General features: G+C 32.0%; 1 pseudogene across 1 annotated transcript; it reads left to right on the forward strand.

The window, feature by feature from the left end:
- The first annotated feature begins 813 nt into the window (after positions 1-813).
- On the forward strand, positions 814-6,710 carry LOC143587876 (mitochondrial Rho GTPase 1-like; annotated as a pseudogene). The gene is made up of 14 exons (XR_013144986.1): positions 814-1,180; positions 1,963-2,095; positions 2,191-2,340; positions 2,755-2,931; positions 3,021-3,272; positions 3,374-3,442; positions 3,759-3,814; positions 4,022-4,098; positions 5,069-5,280; positions 5,369-5,438; positions 5,517-5,629; positions 5,728-5,878; positions 5,965-6,151; positions 6,301-6,710. The product of XR_013144986.1 is annotated as a mitochondrial Rho GTPase 1-like (transcript).
- Positions 6,711-9,831: the final 3,121 nt, after the last annotated feature.

Raw genomic sequence — 9,831 nt, forward strand, 5'->3', positions numbered from 1 at the left:
CAAACATCTTGGATTTTAATAATCTCTATTAAATGATATTGGCCGATAATAATCTCTATTCATTTTTTAGCCACTGGCGGTCCCAAATTCAAAATAGTTGGGCCCCAATGGTCCCCCGTTAAATATGACTTAACAGCGTTATAGTTTTGTTCTGAATTTCATGCCAATGTTTTAGGGCTTTTGATCGTTAGGAGGATACGAGTCGATTGGTGTAAAAGTTAGCTCGAAACAATGATCCAAACGACTTAATTTTGGTTAATTGTAAGTTCAAACACCCGAATTGAAGCATTGTGTCGTCATTTTGAAGCATTATTTCAAACTAAGTTTTACACCAATCGACTCGTATCCTCCTAACGATCAAACGCCCTAAAACATTGGTTTAAAATTCACGAAAAACTATAAAGCCGTTAAGTCATTTTTAACGGGGACCATTGGGGGCCAGTGGCGATAAAATGAATATGGATTATTATCGAACAATATAATTTAATAGAGATTATTAAAATCCAATATTCCTTAATTATATCATAAATTAAAAAATATCTATAAAATTCGACTAAACCGATTTCCTGTAAGCGAATCGAACCGAACCACTTAAAAACCGATGTGCTGTAAACGATTAGAGCCGAACTTATTCGATTCGCAAACAAAGCACATATTTCAACAAATTTAAACACACATGTTATTTAGCTATTTGAATCACCAAAAAATATTAACACTTAACACCCCCTAGAAACATTTACTTTACAATTCCACCCCCTAAACAATAACCATTCACCCAAACCACCCCCTAGCACAGTCTCCATCAACAGATTTCATTCCATTTGCTGTACAAACAATAAATAATAATCATTAACACCGATCACCATCATGCAATCAATCTAAACCCGTATCATAATTCTAATTCACTATTATTATTAATCGATCAATTATTAATTTTTGCTTTTTGTAGCTGTTTATTAATGTCAGGTGGATCAGTAACCGGAGCACCGGTTTCCGGTCGCCGGAGTACCGTACGCGTGGCGGTGGTCGGTGATCGGGGCACCGGAAAATCAAGCTTAATTGCGGCGGCGGCGTCGGAGAGTTTTCCTGAAAGCGTGTCTCCGGTTCTTCCGCTGACTCGGCTTCCGGCGGATTATTATCCCGATGGCGTTCCGGTCACGATCATAGATACTGCATCGAGGTTGTCAATCGTGTCGGGTTGGCGGGTTGCGGGCTTTGGTTGACGGGTTGAAATGTGTAACACGGACCCGATACATTTTATTATTCATAGTTCAAGATTTCAACTTTTAGCCGCACACACACAAATTCGGGTCGACTTGGTTTATCTAAAAATGATTTTTTTTTTCTAAAACGACCTGTTTTATTGTTGGTTTTTATTTGATTAAATTATAGTGTTGTTTGTTTGTTAAATTCAGGTCGACCTGCTTAACCCATTTATTAAAAAAAATGATTTTTTGTTTGTTTTTTTCTCTAAAACGGCCCGTTTTGTTATGATTTATTTAATTGATTAAATTATGCTGTTGTTTGTTAGTTAAATTCAGGTCGACCCGCTTAACTCATTTATTACAAATAATATGATTTTTTTTTTTACTTTTTTTCTCTAAAACGGCCCGTTTTGTTATGATTTATTTAATTGATTAAATTATACTGTTGTTTGTTAGTTAAATTCAGGTCGACCCGCTTAACTCATTTATTACAAATAATATGATTTTTTTTTTTACTTTTTTCTCTAAAACGGCCCGGTTTGTTATGATTTATTTAATTGATTAAATTATATTGTTGTTTGTTAGTTAAATTCAGGTCGACCTGCAAACGACCCATTTAACCAATTTATCGAAAATGATTTTTTTTTAAAACGACGCGTTTTGTTATGATTTATTTTCTTGATTAAGTTATAGTGTTGTTTGTTAGTTAAAATTTTTGTGTTGGTTGTTAATTTTGTGTGAGGATTTTTTAATGTAGTTTGGAAGGTAAAGCTAAGTTGGAGGAGGAATTGAAGCGAGCTGATGCGGTAGTGATAACTTATGCTTGTGATAGACCTGAAACACTTAATCGCCTTCAGACTTTTTGGATTCCTGAAATCCGTCGGTTAAAGGTTTCTTATTCATTAGATGTTATATGCATTTAATTGTTTCAGATGGTGATTCTGACACTTGATTAATGTCTTTAGATTTATGTATATATGTATAGGTGAAGGCTCCGGTGGTTGTGGTTAGTTGCAAGCTAGATTTGCGTGATGAACAGTTTCCGGTGAGTCTAGAGCTGGTGATGGCTCCTATAATGCAACAGTTTAGGGAGATTGAAACTTGTATAGAGTGTTCTGCAGCTAATCTTGTCCAGGTATGTTACTGTGTTTGATTTCAATATCAATTATTATAGTTAGCAATTTTGTCAACACATAAAGTCCAATAATATTACTTACTGTAAAGAGATAATCAGATTATTTGATTTTCCGTGTTATTGCCAGTTTTTACTCAAGGTTAAACCTGTACTTTTACTACTTAAATGTTTTACTTAATGCAGTATTAATTAATTTCCTTTTCATAAATATTGAAGCTATTTTGTGTTTTGTGTTTTGTTTAATGGAATTTCTGGTCAAAATATATGGATCATACAGAAAGTCAAAACGTTAAAATGCGTCCGGAGAAGTTAAAATGCAGGAGTTTTGTTTGCTGCATAAAGTTTAACCTTTCCATCATAGCGCTAATTTGTTTCGTGATTACATTCACAAGCTTATTCTATCTTGTTTTGTAGATACCTGAGGTGTTTTATTATGCTCAAAAAGCAGTGCTTCATCCAACAGCCCCCTTGTTTGATCAAGAATCTCAAACGTTGAAACCACGATGCATAAGAGCACTAAAAAGAATATTTATTCTTTGTGATCATGATATGGACAGTGCATTAAATGATAGCGAGTTGAATGAGTTTCAGGTAATATTTCTTCTGTTATCTTCCATAAGTCCATAACAACAAAGTTTCATACTTTCTTCTTATAACGAGCTACTTTTTTCCGATAACAGGTTAAGTGTTTCAATGCTCCTCTACAACCTGCTGAAATAGTTGGGGTTAAAAGAGTTGTGCAGGAGCGGGTTCCGGAAGGGGTCAATGATCGTGGGCTTACCCTAACCGGATTCCTGTTTCTTCATGCCCTGTTTATTGAAAAAGGCCGCCTTGAGACCACGTGGACTGTCTTGCGTAAATTTGGTTACAATGATGACATTGAACTCCGTAAAGAGAATCTTCCTGATCTATCTAAAAAGGCTCCTGACCAGGTTATGCTCTTTTTAATTACAAGTAAATTTTTTGTTTTTTGCATTTCCTATATGATATTCAATATTGATAATAATAATGATTAACGGTTGTTTTCATGTAGAGTGTTGAGTTGACTAGTGAAGCTGTGGACTTCCTTATAGGGGTTTTCCGTTTGTTTGATTCTAATAATGTACGTATTTCTTTCACATAGTATTCTTAGTTTTTATTCAATGGTTGTTAACTACATTAAGGATCTTTACTCAGTAACTTTTTCAGTAGCTCTTTAGTAACTTTGCTCGTATATGTTGAAATTAGTAAACTCCCATTACCCTGCTGATAATGTTGTGATGTAACTAGTGCCATTGTAGTTACTAGTAAACTCCTGTTATTTTTAGTTTTTGAAGTTATTTGTCTCTATTATATGTCTTGGAAGTAAAGGTTACATACTGAAACTTTTAACTGATTTACATGCATATAATTCATATGTAAACATGTTCACCTGTTAGGATGGAGCTCTACAAGATTCTGAACTTGATGAGCTGTTTTCAACTGCACCAGAAAGGTCAGTTTTTTTTTCAAATTCACATGACAAGTCATACTTTTTTGTTTACCTTAATTGGTTCTTATTATAGTGCTCGGTTGAAGTATTTTCATATTAATACTTTGTTTATGAATTACGACTTATGACACTCAATTGTCGAATTATAAGGTTAGCATTTCTTCTGAGCTGATAGATATTGATTTCTAAAGCATTATGTTTTCTTTTTAGTCCTTGGGATGAAGCTCCAGAATAGCGTGGACAGAAACGAATTTGGGGATATAAGACTTTCTGGTTTTCTCGCTCAGGTACATGTGATAAGTTGAATACTTAAATGGTATTAATATATAATTACTAACTAGTTTTTATCCCCCGTATTACGGGGGTTGTGTTATATTATTTGTTATAATATTTATTTATTTTTTGAATTTATATTTTTTTAATATATGAAAGTTAATAATATATTTATGGTTTGGTGATAAATTGTTTCACAAATAAATGAGATGTTATAACCTGATTTAAAAGCTATATGGTTTTGATTAGACCCAAGGCCCGTTTATTTCTTTTACTATAAAATTGGTTTTTTAATTATAAAATAATATTTATAAAATTGTTTTATATTATTTGTTCTAATATTTATTTACTTTTTGTATTTATATTTTTTTATTGTATAAAAGTTAATAATATACTTATGGTTTGATGATAAATTGTTTGACAAATAAATGAGATGTTTTAACCCGGTTTAAAAACTATATGGTTTTGATGAGACCCAAGACCCGTTTATTTCTTTTATTATAAAATTGGTTTTTTAATTATAAATAATATTTATGAAAGTTAGTAATGATGAGACCTAAGACCCGTTTATTTTTTTTTACTATCAAATTGGTTTTTTAATTTAAATAATATATATATCTTTTTTAAAATAAATAAAAAATTTATTTTTCGTTTAACGTATTTTATAGGATTTTTACATCAATAATTTGGTGAGAATAATTTTTTATTTATGGAGATGTTATAACCCGTTTAAGAAATATATGGGTTTGGTAAGACCCATACCCCATGAATTCGGGTCAAATGCATGAGAAGCCTCCATTTAAAAATCAAGCAAATCTGGTGACTCCAAAAAAAGGGGGAGCGACCACATCGCGACACGTAGGATTTTTATGTTTTCGTTTATATATAATATAGATTATATTGACATTTGTTCGTTGAAATATATACACACATTTTCAAATTTAAAAGGTTTACTAAGTTTACAAATGAAATTCATGGTTGCAGTGGGACCTAATGACGCTACTGGACCCATCGAAAAGTTTAGCCTATCTGATATACCTCGGATACTCTAATGATCCTAAAACAGCACTCCGTGTTACCAGGAAAAGAACCTTAGATATCAAAAAACAACTATCAGACAGACATGTTTATCAGTGCTTTGTGTTTGGGCCCAAAAACGCGGGCAAGTCTACCCTGTTAAGTTCGTTTGTCGGAAGGTAGACTTTTAAAATCTTTTGTTCTTTAAACGTTTTTCTAAATGTTTTTAAACCGAATTTATATCTTATAAAACACATTTGCTTGCAGGCCTTTTCAAAATGCTCATGGTTTAGCTGACAATTATTCTTATACAGTCAATACTGTTGATCAACTTCGGGTAGTATTTATTATTAAAAATTGCGATTTTATACGTGTACTTGACAATGGTGTCTTAACAAGTTTCATTTTTTATCAGGGAACTAAGAAGACTCTTATATTGCATGAAATTCAAGAAGATGACGTCAAACAGTTTTTATCTAGTAAAGATTCATTGGCTGCGTGTGACGTGGCGGTTTTTGTTTATGACAGGTAAGCTTCATGCTAGTGTAAACAAATGTTATCTGTTCATACACTTGTTTAAAAAGCCTGAAAAAAACATTTAAAGAACTTCTAATTGGTTGTTACAGTTCAGATGAATATTCGTTAAAAAGAGCATCGGCACTTCTTATGGATGTAGCGAGGCGAGGTGAAGATACCGGTTATGGTGTACCATGTCTCTTCATTGCTTTTAAGGATGACTTGGATTCTTACTCAATGGCAATCAGAGATTCAGAAGCAGTAATTAAAGCTTTATTGTTTAAAACTTTAAATAATTTTTGAAGTCTTATGATGTTAATTTAACAATCACTTGAATTTTGCTCTAGATTTGCCAGGAGATGAAAATAGACGCACCCATCCGTATTAGCGTCAAGAAAAGAGAGATGAATAATATCTTTTGGAGAATTGTAAACGCAGCTGAACGGTGTCATTTGAGTGTCCCGGAAACCGAATATGGAAGAAACATGAAGCAATATCGTCGCCTTGTTAATCGCTCCCTCATGTTTGCTTCTGGTAAGAAAAAAAATCACTTCCCCTTAAACACGATAACAAACGAGTCGAGCCCAAGCCCAAGCTTGAACTCGACTCGTGAATAATTTTTGAATCTCGAGCTCAGCTAAGTATGTATTTTTTAATAATATAATTTTACTACAAATTTTCAGTCGGAGCCGATACAGCTGTTGTAGTAATGGCAGCATACAGAGCCTATGCTTCAAGGAAGAGTCATTCGGCCAGTTAGGTCAAAAGCATTAGCATCTTCCCGAGTCGCAGTACTATACAATTCAAAATAAACGGTTGGTTGATTGGTTTTTTCCAACCCTTTTTAAACTGTAGTGTACAAAAAAACAAATAGTTCAAATCTCTAGTATATTTATCTTTGCAATTTTCTCATCACCATTTGTTCATGTTATTTGAAACTCTGTCATCTTAAAGCTCTTAGTTATCTTGAAAGCAACCCATGATTATTATTATTATTATTATTATTATTATTATTATTATTATTATTATTATCATTTATTGTTACGTTGGATCGTATGCAAGGTTGTAAAACTCGCTAGGCGCTAGTCGAGGGGTGGGGTAGGGACTAGCGATTAATCTTGATTAGCTGGGATTAATCGGATTGAAATTTTATATGTAATTTTGATAAATTAGATATAAAAGTTCACATAAATACTTCAAGGTTCACATGAGTTAAAACTTAAACAATTACACGTAAAATAACAAATTAATGAGAAAAACCAATAAATGGGGTTAACGGCTTAAAACCAGGCCCGGTTGCCTTCCAAAAGTTTTAAAAAAAATTAATTGTTTCTTTAAAAAACGTCCGATCTGGGCGGATTTGGTCCAGTTTGACTCGATTTAGGCTGACTAGGTCCAATTACTAATTAATTGGGCCAATTAGCAAAAAAATTCATCGGCCTAGGGGCACATAACAATTAATCCCCGCCTAGGCTCGAGTTTTATAGCACTAATCGTATACATTCAATTAGGGTATGATACTAACCAAATGTAATCAACAAGAAGAAATTATATGATATGATATATCTTGTATGTTGTATTTTAACATTATACATGATCATGTATCTAACACAAAGGAGAAACAATCTCTAAGTTAAAAGATAAACCCCAAGGCAAGTGGGCTAATACTGGGCTTTAACATAAACTAATGATATAATCGAACACTCTCCCTCTAGTGCTAGGGAAGTAGGGGTGTTCTTCGAATCCAGTTCGGACAATTCGAATTTAAAAAATTTAAATTAAAATTGAATAAAATTTTCAAACATGATTCAAATAAGGTTATCAGAATTCTGTTTAAATAAACCGAATTAAAATAATTTTCAAAAACACAAAATTCTTAACGAGAAAAATTACATCTTTAAACTTAGACATAACCCAAAACCTATATATTATATATGCAAAAGCGGATTATTCGAATCAGATGGGTTATGCGGAATTCAAATTACAAGTTGGGTTATTCATAATATTCGAATTCGGTTTGGTTTGAATTTGAGGTTGTTTGAGTCATATTCGATTAGTGAACATAGATATTAATCATGCCTAGCTAATTATAAACGTGGGTACTGTTTCTTGATTGACTAGTTTGGAGAATAAAAAACGGATCCGACCAATTTTATGAGGGGTTTATATTTTTCAGCAATTAGACAGGAAAGTAAAGACACTGATGTCCAGATTTTTAGGGGCTTTTGATATTTGAATGATGGAGAGAAGTCAATTGGAATGGAAATGGTGGAGGTGATGGTGTCTATGTATCTATGTCTCATTGGTTGTTGACCCCAAAATGATTTCATTTCCATCAATTATTTCTTCAAAGATTCCACTCAGTCAGTGATTAAAGGCATTGGCAGAAAATGGATTCAACTTGGACGGATGATCAGATGATAATTCACCAACATTTCTTTTTCTTATTATTATTATTATATTATTATTATTATTTATTACTATTATAAATATAGATTGAGACATGTGATGATTAAAACTTTAAAATCTTTATCTTTACGGTCTTAGGTTCGAAACCTAACTTAATACGGTTTTCTAACAGTGATGGGATTCATCCTTAATTGTTTTCTTGGGTTAGTCAGGTTGATGGATAGTTGAAATTTGTCTCAAAAGGTTCACTCGGGTATTGATAGTAGTTTCGAATGATAATTAAAACCGAGTCTAAGGAAAACCTAAGGAGGATCATGACAAGAAAAGTTTATAAGATCTTGTGCAAGTAGACTCTGGTGTGTTATCCTCTCTATATCTTCTTAGGTATGTGGCCCAACATCCTCTGCGTCTCTTGCGAAATGGTGTAACAAAAGTACAAATATTTAAAGTGAAATAGATTTTCAAAGCAAAATATATCATTCTTGGTATTTTAAACCATCGACTACATGTATATTTAATCGAGAACTCCAAACATGATAGCAATCGGTAACCACATCTACCCTATCCGTTCTTGCATCAAAAGAATCTCACGTAATAGTAGTTCGTTACCAAAAAGATATAGAAAGACGATGTAACTAATGATACTGTAAATAAGTAAAACTTTAATAGTATTATATATGTATTGATGATTAAATTAACTATATGAAATAAAATTTTTGTAAATAGGTGAAACAATAAAGTTAAAATGCATGCGCTGATGTATTCTGTTATTAATTATACTTTAGTGTAATTATTGTTACATAGATTACATGAGTTAATTAATTATGATAGAGCGTGTAATGTGTTTATAGTATTCTGCATGCATTATAGTTTTTACATCACGTGTGTTAATATGCAAGGAGAATCACTATATATATAATATAATGTGTATGCATCCTTAATATTGTGTTTGCATTCTTAATATAATGTACGCATTATATTGATGATTACAGTATATGTGTTATTGATCATACTCTAGTTTGATCATTATTGCATATGTTACCGATAATACTTTAGTGTAAGTGCTAGCAATGTCACCATCTGTGCACTCTTAAAGTCTGAGTATAGTGTTTTGTGTGTGATTACACTACATTTATAACTTATAAGTGATTACTTCATTGCAATCATGGTTGCATTACTGCATGTGCAACTGAAATTAATTTAATGTATGAATTGATGATTACATTGCATGTGTTATCCATGGTTACTCATATATGTATTGGTGTATGCATTATGTTTACACTACTCTGTTGCTCAAATAATGGGTACACATGTGTTTCTTCAATGTTCTTATAAATATATTCGACATTTGTTAGTGCCATATTATTCAACTGTTTATTATTTCAATTTTTGTTCGGTTCGGGTCCATATTTTTCTAATTGATCTTCTGATATCTTACAAGGTATGTTTTCTATATGTATAATGTAATATTCTCGTTGCCTATAAATAATCTTTTATAACATTTGAATAATGTTGTCAATACTCTTTTATAACATTTACAATAATGATATGACATAAGCATGCGATTAAAAGATTTGGGTCACGCACCATGTAATTCACAGCCAGTTAAAATTATGCAGTATACGCATATAATAATATGTGTTCATGTTTGTGTATAAGCAATATTACAAAAACATGTATTAATAATTACACAACTTATTGTAGTTATTATGGAATCAATATTTAATCCTTCTTAATTTCTCATGTTATCAACTGTTTGTTTTTAAATCTTTTCGTATATACATATGTACGTGCATATATATTAT

The sequence above is a fragment of the Bidens hawaiensis genome, unplaced genomic scaffold (assembly GCF_021521415.1).
Source record: "Bidens hawaiensis isolate Kalapana, Puna unplaced genomic scaffold, B.hawaiensis_p1.1 tig00035911_1, whole genome shotgun sequence".
NCBI classification, from domain to species: Eukaryota; Viridiplantae; Streptophyta; class Magnoliopsida; order Asterales; family Asteraceae; genus Bidens; species Bidens hawaiensis.